The sequence below is a fragment of the Narcine bancroftii genome, chromosome 1 (genome assembly GCF_036971445.1).
Source record: "Narcine bancroftii isolate sNarBan1 chromosome 1, sNarBan1.hap1, whole genome shotgun sequence".
Taxonomy (NCBI): Eukaryota; Metazoa; Chordata; class Chondrichthyes; order Torpediniformes; family Narcinidae; genus Narcine; species Narcine bancroftii.
The window spans coordinates 197,044,588-197,058,518 of record NC_091469.1 but is presented as its reverse complement, the minus strand read 5'-3'; the positions used below and the strand labels follow the sequence as shown (position 1 = coordinate 197,058,518).

The 13,931-nt window shown below is 43.7% G+C and overlaps 1 protein-coding gene across 1 annotated transcript in view; it reads right to left on the bottom strand.

The window, feature by feature from the left end:
* The window catches only part of phf19 (PHD finger protein 19), a 60,015-nt gene extending 52,864 nt beyond the window's left edge, over positions 1-7,151 (bottom strand). The window contains exon 1 of the mRNA XM_069887613.1: positions 6,955-7,151. The gene's annotated coding sequence lies outside the window, so the exon portion shown is untranslated. The remainder of the gene's footprint in view (positions 1-6,954) is intronic.
* Between the last annotated feature and the right edge of the window lie 6,780 nt (positions 7,152-13,931).

Here is a 13,931-nt window from a genome sequence, read left to right as displayed (position 1 = left end):
GAATATTTTATTTCTCATTTGTTAATGCTTCTGGAAAGAGTTTATCCAAAACTATTATTAAACATTTATTGTTAATAAGAAAAAGTTTAACATTACATATGTTGAAAGAAGAGAAAACATGCAGATGTTGTTGAAAATTTTCAATAAATATTTAGTTCGGCCCTCGACTTAGTCAAGTTTTTAATTTTGGCCCTCCGTGAATTTGAGTTTGACACCCCTGGTCTAGGAGGTCGCAGATCCAAGGAGCTCTATAGATCAGAAAACAGCGTTAAAAAATCCTAAAATCGAAAAAAATCCTGCCCGATTGAAGGAAGAGGATGAAGAAACTTCAATCAACAAAAAAAAGGGAAAGCACAGTGAGGGAATTGGGTGGCCCAACAAGTATCTAAGGCAAGTGGAGGTGCCCTTGTATTGGGAACAATGGCTGTGCCAACCTGAGAGCTGCGGAAGAAGACATGGTCCCCCACCCCGACGGGAGTCCCACAATCAGGCTGCTGCCAGAACATAGGAGCGGTCCCGTGTGGCCAAGAAGTTAGTGAGGGCCCGGGGACAAGAGAAGGGAAGTGAGAGGGGACAGCTTTTTTCCCCCCACCCCCCGCAACTCACAAGTTTGCGTGCTAATCGGTGGGCTCTCCGATGGTCAGGATCCGCTAGTGGGGGCGTCAAAGCGAGAGATGGTGGGCTTGAATGGAGCCAGCACAAGCTCGGGATTGATGAGCTCAGAGTGGACTGCCCGGGACAATGACGCGGTAATAAAGATAACTGTCGAGTCGGTGATATGGGTCTGCAGGATGACAGCCATGGCGGTGGTCGAGGGAGTGAGGGACACTGACACAAGGTCAGGAGAGGTCGGAAGCTATAGAAAAGGGAGAAGGAGAGCCCGGAGCCCTCCATAAGAGGCATTTTACAGACTCTGACAGGTTGAAGAAGATAGTGGACAGAATGGCCAGAGACATGTCAGAAAAATTAGACAGGATGGAGGGGGCCCTGGTGAATATAACAGGCAGGGTGACAGAGATAGTCGAGAGATTGGGGGCAGTGGAGGATAGAATTGCTACAATGAAGCAAAAAAAGGTCTCCTCAAAGAAAGAGATGAGTTATGGGTGAAGTTGAACTTCCTGGAGAACTTCAGAAAACACTGCAACATTAAAATAGTGGGATTGAAAGAAGACTTGGGTGGGGGGGGGGGGGAAATCTTACAGAGTCCTAACTAAATGGATCCCTTTAAGTACTAGGAAATGAGTTGCTAAGAACCCCCATTAAAATAGAAAGAGACTTTAGAGCCCCAATCCCTAAGCCAGGACTGAGACAAAGACCCCGGTCGATCCTTATAAAGTTAAAATATTTTCAAGATCGTGAAAACATATTAGGGGCAGCGGCAAAAGGGGCAATCCAGAGGGGAGCTCCCTTGGAGTACAGGGAGTCAAAAGTGTTCTTTTATCGAGAAACTCATGCTGCTCTGCTTAAGAAGCAGACTTTGAACTGGTTAAGTGATCGGCAAAGCAAAAGGGCTATGATTGTATTCCTTGTCATCCCGCTACCTTTAAAATCAAATTTCCGGCGGTGGGGGGGGGGGGGGTGGGGAGGAGAATGATTTTTTTTATTTTAAACAGAAAGTTTGTCAGTTTATAAATATCCTGCTGGCACTAAATGGTGGAAAAGAATAAAAGGGGCAATAAGATTTTAAATTTATTAAAACTGACGGACTGGGAGGACTAAGATTTCTGTGTTATATAAGCAATGGGGTTTTGGCTGTTTTCTGATTTCAAAATAAGATAAAAGATGTTTTATGAAAGGGTCTGGAGGGTTCTGTGACTGGATGAGTGGAGAGAGGTGAGGGTGAAGATGGAGAGTCATGGTGACCGTATGGTAAGAAGCAATGGCAGTGAGAGAACGAGGGCAACTGCCAGAGGTGTGAGTGGAGGACAAGTGAGATTTATGTTTGGTGTGTGTGGGGTATATGTTCCCTTTTATGATTTGGAGGGGTATGGTTGTGAGGGAATGCATGTCATGGTGTTGTGGGCAAATGGGTTTGTGGAGTTATTTTTCTTCCCCAGGGCTTGTCACAGTTCAGATAGAGTGGAGCAATAGGCGGATAGTAAGACGTTGGAGGTGAGTGGGGTGGGGGGGGGGGAGGGAAGGGAATGGCGGTGGAGATGGGGGAAAAACATTTAGGAGGGAACCCAGGTGTAATAGCTCAAAGGTAAGGGGGTGGGGGGAGGGGGTTAGCAATCCTAGTGGGGAAAGGGGAAGAGTGTCCCAGTGCAGGTGCAGAAGGTGATTACAGACAAATTGCGAAGATTCGTTATGGTACGCTGTCAGTTATATTCAGAATCCTGGACCTTAATGAATGTGTATGCCCCAACTATGATGATGAAAAATTTATACAGGACATTTCTCTACGATTGGCAGAGGGGAACAAAAATATTCTAATGGGGTGACATTAATCCTGTCTGGATCCTGTGCTGGATAAATCCACAAAGTGAATAACAAGGACTAGAGTGGCTGCATGAGGGAGTTGAATTTGACAGATGCATGGCAGAAATAGGGACTACTCATTTTACTCAAAGCAACATGACTCCTACTCTAGAATATATATTTTTCTGGCTTCAGCCCATATAGAGGGTAGGATCATGGAAGTTGAATATAGGGCAAGGCTTCTCTTGGACCATTCCCCCCTGGTTCTGACCATAGAAATTTCAGATCAGCAGGACACAGCATACAGGTGGCATCTTAGCACTCTGTGGTTGAAAAAGCCAGTTTTTTAGTTTCATAAGAACTGAAATGGCTCTGTTCTGTGAGGACAACCACCCCTCTCCTCCACATAAATTCCTTCTGTGGGACACTCTCAAAGTGTACTTCATGGGCCAGATAATTGGGTCTAAAAAGACAGTAAAAAAAATTATATGAGGGAGATGGAGGAATTGGAAAAGGATTTTCAAGAATCAGGCTCGGAGGACCATTATAGAGCTCTTACAAACAAGAAATTGGAATATAATGCGCTTCAGACATATAGTATGGAGAAGGCCATTACGAGGTCGAGGCAAAAGTATTGCAAGTTGGGGGAAGAGAGCTCACAAGGTCCTTGCTTGGCAGTTAAGGGCAGAACAAGCCTCTAGAACAATAAATGCAATACAAACAGGGAATGGCTAGATCTCATAAACCAAAGGAAATTAATGAGACCTTCTGAAAATTTTATGAAGGACTGTACAAATCTGAATTGGCTGGGAATCCTAATCAAATGGATGAGTTTCTGGTCAGATTGGATCTCCCAAACTCAAGCCTGGAGGAGCAGGCGGGACTAGACCTTCCTCTTACAAAGGAAGAGCTGGGGAAAGCATTGAGTGCACTACAAACTGGCAAGTCTCTGGGGGAGGATGGATCCCCACCTGAGTTTTATCGAGAATTTAATGACCCTGTATATGGAGGTGATAGGCCAGGCCAGGGAAACGTGGACCCTCCAAGAATCTTTTACAACGGCAATTGTTACGATAATTTTAAAGAAGGGTAAAGATCCACTTTTGTCCTCCTCTTACAGACCAATTTCTCTGCTAAATACTGATTACAAGATCCTTGCCAAAGTCCTGGCAAACAGAATGGCATTTCATCTGCCGAAATTAATTAACAAAAACCAGACAAGAGAGACAAGCAGCAGACAACATTGGCAGACTGTTGAGTGTAATACATCTGGCACAAACCAGAAATAAGAGGGGATTGGCTGTCTCCCTGGATGCAGAGAAAGCTTTTGACAGACTGGAGTGGGAATTTTTATTTAAAGTACTGGAGAAGTTAGAATGCTATACTATGGGCCCAAGGCAAAGGTTGTGAGCAATGGACAAATCTCTTCAGCTTTCCCACTTTCCAGATCTAGTAGACAGGGTACCCACTATCACTGGCTCTCTTTGTGCTAGCAATGGAAACATTGGCTGAGCCATTTGACAGGAGCCAGGTTGTAGAGTGGACCAGGAGGAGCACAAAATAAACTTATTTGTTGATGACATGCTGATATATCTGACAGACCCTGTGACTTCTTTGCCTCAACTGCACATGGTACTGAAGGACCAACGAGGGGAATTACAGCCAGCTTAAAAGAAAATATAAATTTAAAGTGGCCACAGGAGGGGATCAAATACCTTGGAGTTAATATTGATGGCAACTTGAATAATTTATACAAGTTTAATTATGCCCCCTTGCTGGAGAGAGTCGAGGAGGATTTAAATAGATGGATGTCCATAACATTAGTGGGCAGGGTTAACTGAATCAAAATGAATGTGTTGCCAGGATTCCAGTATCTTTTTCAGACATTGCCCATGCCGTGGCCCCAGGGTTTCTTCAAACAGCTGCTACACAAAGTCAGAATGTTTCTCTGGAGTGGTAAGGTGGCAAGGATCTCTATGGAAAAATTAACATGGGACTATAGTCTGGGCGGACTGAGAATGCCAGACTTTAAAAAATACTATTGGGCAGCTCAGTCGAGATACATCGCCTCTCACTTCCAGGGAGGAAGTGCACCATCCTGGGTACAAATTGATCTGCACCTGGTGGGGGAGAGGATGGCAGAGGACTTTATTTATAAATGTGACGCTAAATTGTTGTCAGGGAAGAAGGGCAGTCCCACATTAAAACAAGTGATTAGTATCTGAACCACAATTAACTAGTATCAGAACACTAAAGTGGAGCTGTCACCAAAAACATCCCTGACTCCTAATAAATTGATACCATTAACAGTAGGAAACAAGATCCTGGACACCTGGCAGTGTAATGGCATAATGTGCATCGAGCATTGTTACGAGCAGGGGCAATTAATGTCATTTAAGCAGCTCAAAAATAAAAATGACTTGCCAAATCTGGCATTTCACTGCTATCTTCAAATAAGATCCTTTTTTTTTTATATACAGGATGTATTTGGTACACATATAACCCTACCTCGATGCAGTACCATAGAGACCATGATTCAAAAGGGGAGTGGAAAGAAATTAATTTCTGCAATGTATTTCCTACTCCAGTTGAATGGACCTAAACCAGGCCTCCATTGATCGAGAGAAAGATGGGAGTCAGACTTGGGTATTATAATTGATGAGAGATGCTGGTCTGACTTATGCCGGGACAACATGACCATGGTCATCAATGCAAGGTACAGGTTAGTGCAAATAATGTTCTGCTTCAGCTGTATCTAACGCCTCAGAAAATGAACAGAACTCTTGGACCAATGCTTTACATGTGGCATTGTAATTGGGATGTTCGTGCAAGCAATCTGGTCATGTACCAAGGTGAGGCCCTTCTGGTTGGATCTAGGCCAAGCCCTAGAGAAAATCATAGGTAAACGATTCCCGCAGGACCCAGAACTGTTCCTGTTGGGAAACATAATGGACAATGAAGCTGTCCAAATTTGAAATCCAATTTGTATTAATCTCATTGGCAGTGGCCAGGAAATGCATTGAGGCAACTTGGAAGTCCAACTCTAGTCTTAGTATCCAACGATGGAACAAGGAAATGCAGAGCTGTGTTCCCCAGGAGAAAATAACATAACTTGTGAAAGGATGTGGCAGCTGTACATGTGCCACATAGGTGATTGATTCCCCCATTCCCTGCTGTGGGGTCCTCTCCCCCGCACTAATCCCGATCAAGGAAAGTCAGGAACATATATCGACCCCAATGGCCACCCACTGAAACGCGACAATTTCCGTTCCCTAATTATTATTTATTTCCCTGATGTACAAAATTTTTTGTTGTTGCTCGAAGTTTGGATAAGCTATTTTGTATTAGGTGTGTGGGGTGGGGGGTGGAAAAGACACGAGTCTGTATATACAGTCAACAATGATGGCACTAACAATGTATACGGCTGTACAGGCTGGTGTGAAAATATTAATAACATTTTTTTTTAAATAGCTACAATTCTGAGGGTCAGAGACACTGATGGATGGAGAGAGATGCTTGCCTATGCCAAACTGCAAGGCACTTGAACATTATGTATTACAGAGGATATCCTAAATGCATTTTCAATAGGGACTTCCTTTGAACGTTAAAGCGCGCAAAGAAAGATCCGCCTCCGCCTGAACGTCATAGAATGATTCACCAATGGGCTCACAGCAAACGTCGCCGGAGCCCCCGCCCAAGCAGGCCTGCGATTCGTCTAAAGTTTGCTACAGTCGCACTGAAAGCTCTGAGTGGCGCGAATCGACGTCAGTCCCGTCCGTGAGGTCACCCTGGGCTCATGACATTCAGAGCAGCGCCGTTATATTTTTTTGCAACTAAATTTGTTTTATTCGCGGCAAAATTACAAACACGTTCGAATTCATTTATGATATGAAACTTGTATCAAAACGAGAGATGACACTGGATGAAAACACTATCAATCCCGTGCCCTGGTTCACTCTAAACTTTCAGTCATGATCAGAAGTAGCAGTATGCAGAACTAAAATGTTGCATAGGATAAATGTAACTAATCAACTTTAATAAACGCCATTACGTTATACTGTATACAATTAGTGGAAGGCAATTACTTTGTATATTCTTTTATTACCTTTTATATTCATTGATGTACCAAGGAGCATTTGTATATATTTTTAAAAAGTACTCAACAGGTCGCAAGCAGGGCCCTAGAACCAAAAAAGTATCGATTGCAGCTGATCGGATTTAATTTGTATGCCTACAATATCCATGTGGTCAATTCTGTAAAATTATATATTTTTTAAATATTGCATAAAATCAGTATATTCAGCAATATCATAATTAAGAAAACCCCATTAGTTTTCATTAGATAACTGGCACCTTAAACAACCGGGAGATTTGGGTGTTTTCAACAGAATTCAATCTCTCTGATTTTAATGCAAGGAATCTTAGGTCCGAATAATTGTGATTTTCATAATCAACCTTCAGAACGCATCTTTGCATTTTCAAATCCCCGCAGTCCGGCCTCCCAGCCATCGGAGCTGCATATATCATTGCACTAACCTGCTCCACTCTCACACACTTCCCTGCAAGCTGTCTCTGCAAGTCGCGCTGCCGGTCAAGAACCCTGTCGAGAGAGAGCCTTTCCACGCGTATCACTGTGTCCCCAACGCATCCACAACACCGCCGGCCAGCGAGGGGAGTGTCAATACTGTATATCTAGTTGCAATCACAGCTCCCTGCCCCAGAAGTCGCCATTTTTTCCCTCTTTCCCGCGATTTATTTGCGTGTGCTTATGTAATTAACACATCATCAAGGAAGTGAGCAGCGTGGGTATGTGTGTGTTTGTGTGCGGGCTCTGGGGACACGCGCTTTCTACGGGTGCAACACAGGGGTGCAATTACACGCGTGAAATGACAGGACCTGGAGAAACGACATTGCAAAGACTGTAGTAAACACACGACATCGCTAGGTAAACCCGGCAGCTACCGCAACGTCCATAGGAGCGGAAGATATACCTTTGGGTCCTGCTGAGTTTCTCCAGCAATGTTGTGTATTCAGTACAATCACAGCCTGCAGACTTTCGTGTTTCATGCAGGTGCTGTACATTGTGGAAAGATGCCCAAATCCGAGTCCACGAGAGGGCTGGACAGCCGTTCATTTGGACATTAAAATGATACACAACCCGAATTTTATGAACGCATTTTCAAATTCTCGATCAGTTTTAAATCTTTACACCCAAAGAGTTTTATTTGGAGTTTCCTATTTAACGTGTTTGCTCTGCAGATGGAATTTGCAAGTGGACACAAGTTGCCGTAGTCTCCAAATACCTTGGCTGAATGTGACGTTTCGCCCAAGTGAAATTTGGCGCAGGAGATCTGACCACAGACGTTGATCAACGACAATAACGATTTCACCAAAATAATCGTTAACACTATTTCATTGTGAGTCAACATCCTCCATGTACTTTGGGAGGAACCTCGCTGGAGAGCTCTCAATCAAACGATCAATATAGTATGATTTACTCAGTTACAGGATGTGGACAACCACTGACTTCGCCACTGAGAAGAAGGCTTAGGCCAGAGTGGAAGATGTGCACCTCTGGAGGCACTACCTGGCCGACAAACCGTTCACCCTGCTGACTGACCAACGTGTAGTCACTTTTATGTTCAATAACGAACACCGGGAAAATATTAAGAACGACAAGGTCCTGAGGTGGGGAATTGAACTGTCCACCTACAACTATGAGATCTTGTACCGGCCTGGGAAGCTCAACAAGCCTCCCAATGCCCTGTCCCAGGAGACATGCGCCAACGCGCAGTTGGACCACCTCCAAGTCCTCCACAACAACCTCTGCCACCCTGGGGTCACCAGGCTCTACCACTTCGTTAGAGCCTATGACCTCCCCTACTCGGTTGAAGATATCAAGGAACTGACCTGGAGCTGCCCAGTCTGTGCCAAATATAAACCCTAATTCTATCGACCAGACAAAACCCACCTAATTAAAGCCTTTTCAAATGCCTGAGTGTGGCCCCCCTCCCTTCCACCAACTTCCTAAATGTCATCAATGAATACTCCCACTTTCCTTTCACCATTCCCTAGCTGGACATGACCATGGCCATAGTCATAAAGGCACTGCATAGCATATTTTCTCTGTTTGGATACCCCTGCTGTATCCATAATGACCAGGGATCCTTCTTTATGAGTGAGGAGTTGCGCCAGTACCTGCTGGCCAAGGGCATCGTGTGACAGATTATGTTGTGTTATATGCTTTAAAGGAGATAAGTTGTGGCAGGGTTTCTTTAGTGCAGGTCACGTACAAACACTTCAAAACTGATCTCATTTAAAATACTGGAGCTCTGTTCAAGCCAGACAGGCCAGCTCCGAGTGCCTTTGCAAAAGTTTTGGGGAGTGCCCAAGAGACTTCACTAATGAATTGTTTTGAAAATCAATAGATGAAAGAACTCAGAGGATTAGGTTCAGAGCCATGGCTGTCTGAGTGCAGGTTGCAGTTCTAAGAGGATCATGTGGTTTTGCAAGCAGAGAGAGTCAAACAGGCTTTTTGCTGAGAGAGAGAGAGAATTCAGTTGTCGAGTGCAGCAGCAGCTGGGACTAGAAAAGGACAAGCTGGCCTGCTTGTGGAAAAAAAATCATTTTGAAGACAGGTTGTGAGTGCTTAGTTCAGCCTGGTCAAAGCTCTTGTGGTTTGTACAAGGGGAGAGAACTGGTTGCCTAATGTTTCACTTGAAATAAGAGAAACAATAAAGAACTCTTTGGTGACCTGAAAGAAAGAGGTCATCATCTGGAAAACCCTGATGGGGCAAGTTTCTTCGGCAAGACACTGAAGTGGCTGATTAGAAAGAATCAGTTTGTGTCCAGCAATCAACAAATCTCTCTCTGAAAACTGACAAGAACCTTCCTGAGCAGTAATCATTTACCTTTCAAGCACCGAAGCCTGGTGAACTTCATAAATGTTAAATTCTGTGCACAATATAAAACTTGGAGGAATGAGAAGTGAGATTGGACTGTGAATTAAAGAACCTTTCTAAACTTACTCACACATGTCCTTAGAATTAGAAGGGGGTTAAGTTAGGTTCAGTAAAGTTAATAGTAATAAGTTAAAGTTTGATTCTGTTTTCATGTTTAAAGATAATTAAAAGCGACTTTTGTTTAAGTAGCCATTTGTTTTGGTGAATATCTATTGCTGCTGGGTTTTGGGGTCCTCTGGATTTATAGCAATAGCCATGATGAGGACCACGGGTTATAGCCCCCAGGGGATTGGCCAGATAGAAAGGGATAATGCTATCTTCAGGAAGGCAGTCCTCCTAGCCCTCAGGTCAAAAGGCCTACCCATCTCCTGATGGCAAGATGTCCTCTCTAAGCTGCTCTATGCCATCCGGTCTCTCCTCTGAACTACTACTAATGTGACAGTGACATCACATGAAAGGCTCTTTTCCTTTCCCAGGAAGTTGGCATCAGAAACCACACTGACGTCTTGGCTGAAGACCCCTGGGCCTGAACTGCTCTGGAGGCATATCAGATCCCACAAGACTGACCCTCTGGTTGAGAAAGTCCATCTCCTCCATGCTAATCCCCAATACGCTTACATGGAGTACCAGGATGGGCGGCAGGACACGGTTTCCATCTGAGACCTGGCGCAGGGAAGGGACCCCTTGACCGACCAATCAACATCCCCTCACGCTGACTCTGGCCAATTGGCCAGACTATTTGCGCCTGACACACTGCCCCAACCCCAGACCGAGCATCCCCACATTCCTACTAACTCCCCTCAGCCTGTCGCACAAGACACCACCCGGGAACCAGCAGGTGAACCACAGCAAACCTTACAACGGTCGCCACGACAGATGAAACCACCAGAACCTGTAACAAACATTGAATCACATCACCCCGCCGGACTTTGTTTCAAAAGAAGGAGTGAACGTGGTTCAACCACTGTATCATTTATATTGTATGAGCTGGCCTGCCCCCGAACCTGTGACTCCTCCCTCCCAGAAATCCTTATAAAGTCTGTTATACCCAAACTCCTCCCTCAGTACCTGCCTTGGAACCGGGCCAGCAACATGTCAGATATGTTGATGTCTTAAGGTGATTAAAGTCTATTAACCACAACTCTCAGTCGAACGTGGTTGATCGATAGCGCTACACAGGATACTGTTCATTAATGTCACAGCCTGCAGGAAGAAGCTATTTCCCAGATGACAGTCCTGATTTTGATGGTCATCTACCTGCTCTTAAAGGTAGTGGGTCAAAGATACTGTGTGCTGGATAGAAAGGGTATTTAATAATTACCTGAGTTTGATTAAAGCACCTCTCCTGGTGATCATTGTCAATAAAGGAAAGGGATCTTTTTGACTGTTTTGATGACCCTCTGGATTGATTTCCAGTCTGAGGCTTTGCAGCTACTACATCGCGCAATGATGCAGCCAGGCAGGACATTCTCATTTTTGCTCCTATAAAAAGGTATAAAGATCAGAGCAGGGAGCATAATTAACATTTTAGCAGTGCATCAACATTCATTGAATAGATTAAGGAGGCAACACTTCAGGAGAAATATTAGAGGTGGCTTTTTCACTCAGCAACTGGTGGCAGAATGGAATGAACTTCCGAATGAAATAGTTGCATCAGGGTCCCTTCTGTTATTTAAGAGAAGGTTGGATGTGTACATGGAGGTGGCTTTTTCACTCAGCGAGTGGTGGCAGAATGGAATGAACTTCCGAATGAAATAGTTGCGTCAGGGACCCTTCTGTCATTTAAGAGAAGGTTGGACATGTACATGGAGGTGAGGGGGTTGGAGGGTTATTGGCGGAGAGTGGGAGGTTTGAACTAGTGGAGTTGTTCTAGTGAACCGGTGCAGACTCGAAAGGCCGACGTGGCCTGTTTCTGCTCCGTAAATCGTTATATGGTTAAATTAAGTTCGAAGTAATGTTGAGAGGGAGAAATGCAAAGCAGCTGCTATTGTTCTGGACATAGGCATATCTATCTAAGTGATGGAAATAAGACTGCAGTTGGAGAGCTGGTCAAATTTAATCTGGTGAAATCAGAGAGGTTCAAACAGAAATTGTAAATTAGCACGTTTTATAACCCTAAAGGTCCATTGTCTATTTAATTTTAAAAAGTGCCATGGAATTCCAAGAGAAAGGGGAAAAGAAATAAAAATGAAAAAAATAGCAAGGTCAAAAATCAAGGTTGCTGGGTAAAATAAAATGTACAGTATAAAGTGACAGAGAAAAGTGACCAAATCCTGTAATCACGTGTCTGTGCCCAATAATGAACCATCAATAATTCACAGAAGTCTGAATAGTGAAACAATCAGGCTTTTAATAGCTAAAGACTGGATCAAAGCAAAAGGAAAGGGGTAACCTACAAGGGGCTATGCATATGATCGGTCTCAGGAGGTATGCCAGTCAATAGCAGCCAATCACGGTGTAACAGTGGTTTACCACATTCACCCCTCCTTTTTAAGAAGAGTCCTGTGGGGTGAGAACAAAAGAGAGTGAAACAACTGTATATATATACATACTTTTCAGATTAAAACTATCAGGGGGGTTTCCTCTGATGCAGCAAGTGACGTGGCGATGGATGGGGAGGCGGGGTGCCGTAACGTCATGATCAGGTTGAGGGATTGGACTGTTAACAGATAACTGAGGGGTGGGAACAGATGGGGATGTAAGGGAGTGTGGTGCCGGTACATCAATGGCAGCAACAATAGCCTTGGATAAGGGGTGGTCAGCTGCATGTCCGAAGCCCTAAGGTTGAAGTGGGGGAGAGCGTTTGTGGGAAGTCAGTGGTGGTTGGGTGAGATCCCAACAGTGCCAGGTCTCAGATTGAGACTGTGTCTTCTTCCCATCAGGGAAGGCAATGTAGGCATACTGGGGTTTGGCATGGAGGATGCGATCCCTCTAGACCAGTGGGTCAGTCTTAGAATGCCTGACATGCTTGTGGAGCAGGACTGATCCTGGTGAAGTAAGACAGGCGGGCAGCGTAGTCCCTGAAGAAGACTTCTGAGGGTGTGCTGTTGGTGGCCATTTATAAAAGTGACTGAACAGAGGGAAGTGCATCTGGGAGGACTTCTTGCCAAAGGGAGATGTGGAGACCCCGTGACCTCAGTGGCAGGAGGATGGTCTTCCAGACCATGGCATTTTCTCTTTCAACTTGGCCGTTACCCCTGGGATTGTAGCTGTCAGTTCTGCTTGTGTCAATGCCCGTCCAGCAGGTACTGCCACAGCTCATCGCTCATGAATGATGTACCCCAGTCGCTGTGGATAAAGAATGCGAAGGTACTACAGAGAGCCTTGATAAGAATGGCCGTGATAATGCCAGGGCATGGGATGGTAAAGGGAAACAGGAATATTCATCGATAAGGAAATAGACAATCCAGTTGGAGGAGGGAAAGGGACCCTTGAAGTCGATGCTGAGGCACCCGAAGGGGCGCTTAGCCTTGATGAGATGCGCCTTGTCTGCTGGTAGACCTGCGGTTTGGCACAACCTGACAGTTTCTTTTTTTTCTTCAAATTTAACATTTATTTGCAAGCAAAGGCTGTAGAAATCAGAAAGCTGGTCCCTGATTCCCTGCTGAACACAGCCTCTTTTTAATGTTACAATCTTTAGTACCCCAATCATTCATAACCACATATCTCAGTAGAATACCAATCCTTAACTTGCCACCCTATGTTCACCCACTGATCTAATCATGTTACATAGTACAAAATTAATTGTTACATGGTAATAGTTTAATTGTTACATAGTAAATAGTGTTTTATTTTCTATAACTGCAGCACCTTTCTCATCTTTTTTAAATTTTTTTTATTTTTCTCACTATAAACCATATTGATCAAGATACATACATTTTCCTTCTTAAATATATAGTGTCGTTTTCTCCCCCCTTCCCTCCTCCCCTCCCTTCCTCACTCACCTCCCCTCCCATTTATTTAAAGTTCAGAATATAAGATACATTAAACCCGTTAAACAATGTTGTCACTCAATAAAAATAAACAAGAAATTCCACTGAGTCAGTTCTTTTCATTATCTTCTCCTTCTGTCATTTTAGGTGGTAGATGTCCACGGTAGGTTTTCTCTATTGTGTTTCATGTATGGCTCCCATATTTGTTCAAATATTGTAATGTTATTTCTTAAATTATATGTTATTTTTTCTAATGGAATACAATTATTCATTTCTATATACCATTGTTGTATTCTCAAGTTATCTTCTAATTTCCAGGTTAACATAATACATTTTTTTGCTACAGCTAGGGCTATCATAACAAATCTTTTTTGTGCTCCATCCAAATCGAGTCCAAATTCTTTGTTTTTTATATTACTTAGGAGGAAGATCTCTGGGTTTTTTGGTATATTGCTTTTTGTGATTTTATTTAGTATCTGGTTTAGATCTTCCCAAAATTTTTTCACTTTTTCACATGTCCAAATTGCATGAACTGTTGCTCCCATTTCCTTTTTACAGCAAAAACATCTGTCTGATACTGTTGGGTCCCATTTATTTAACTTTTGAGGTGTAATGTATA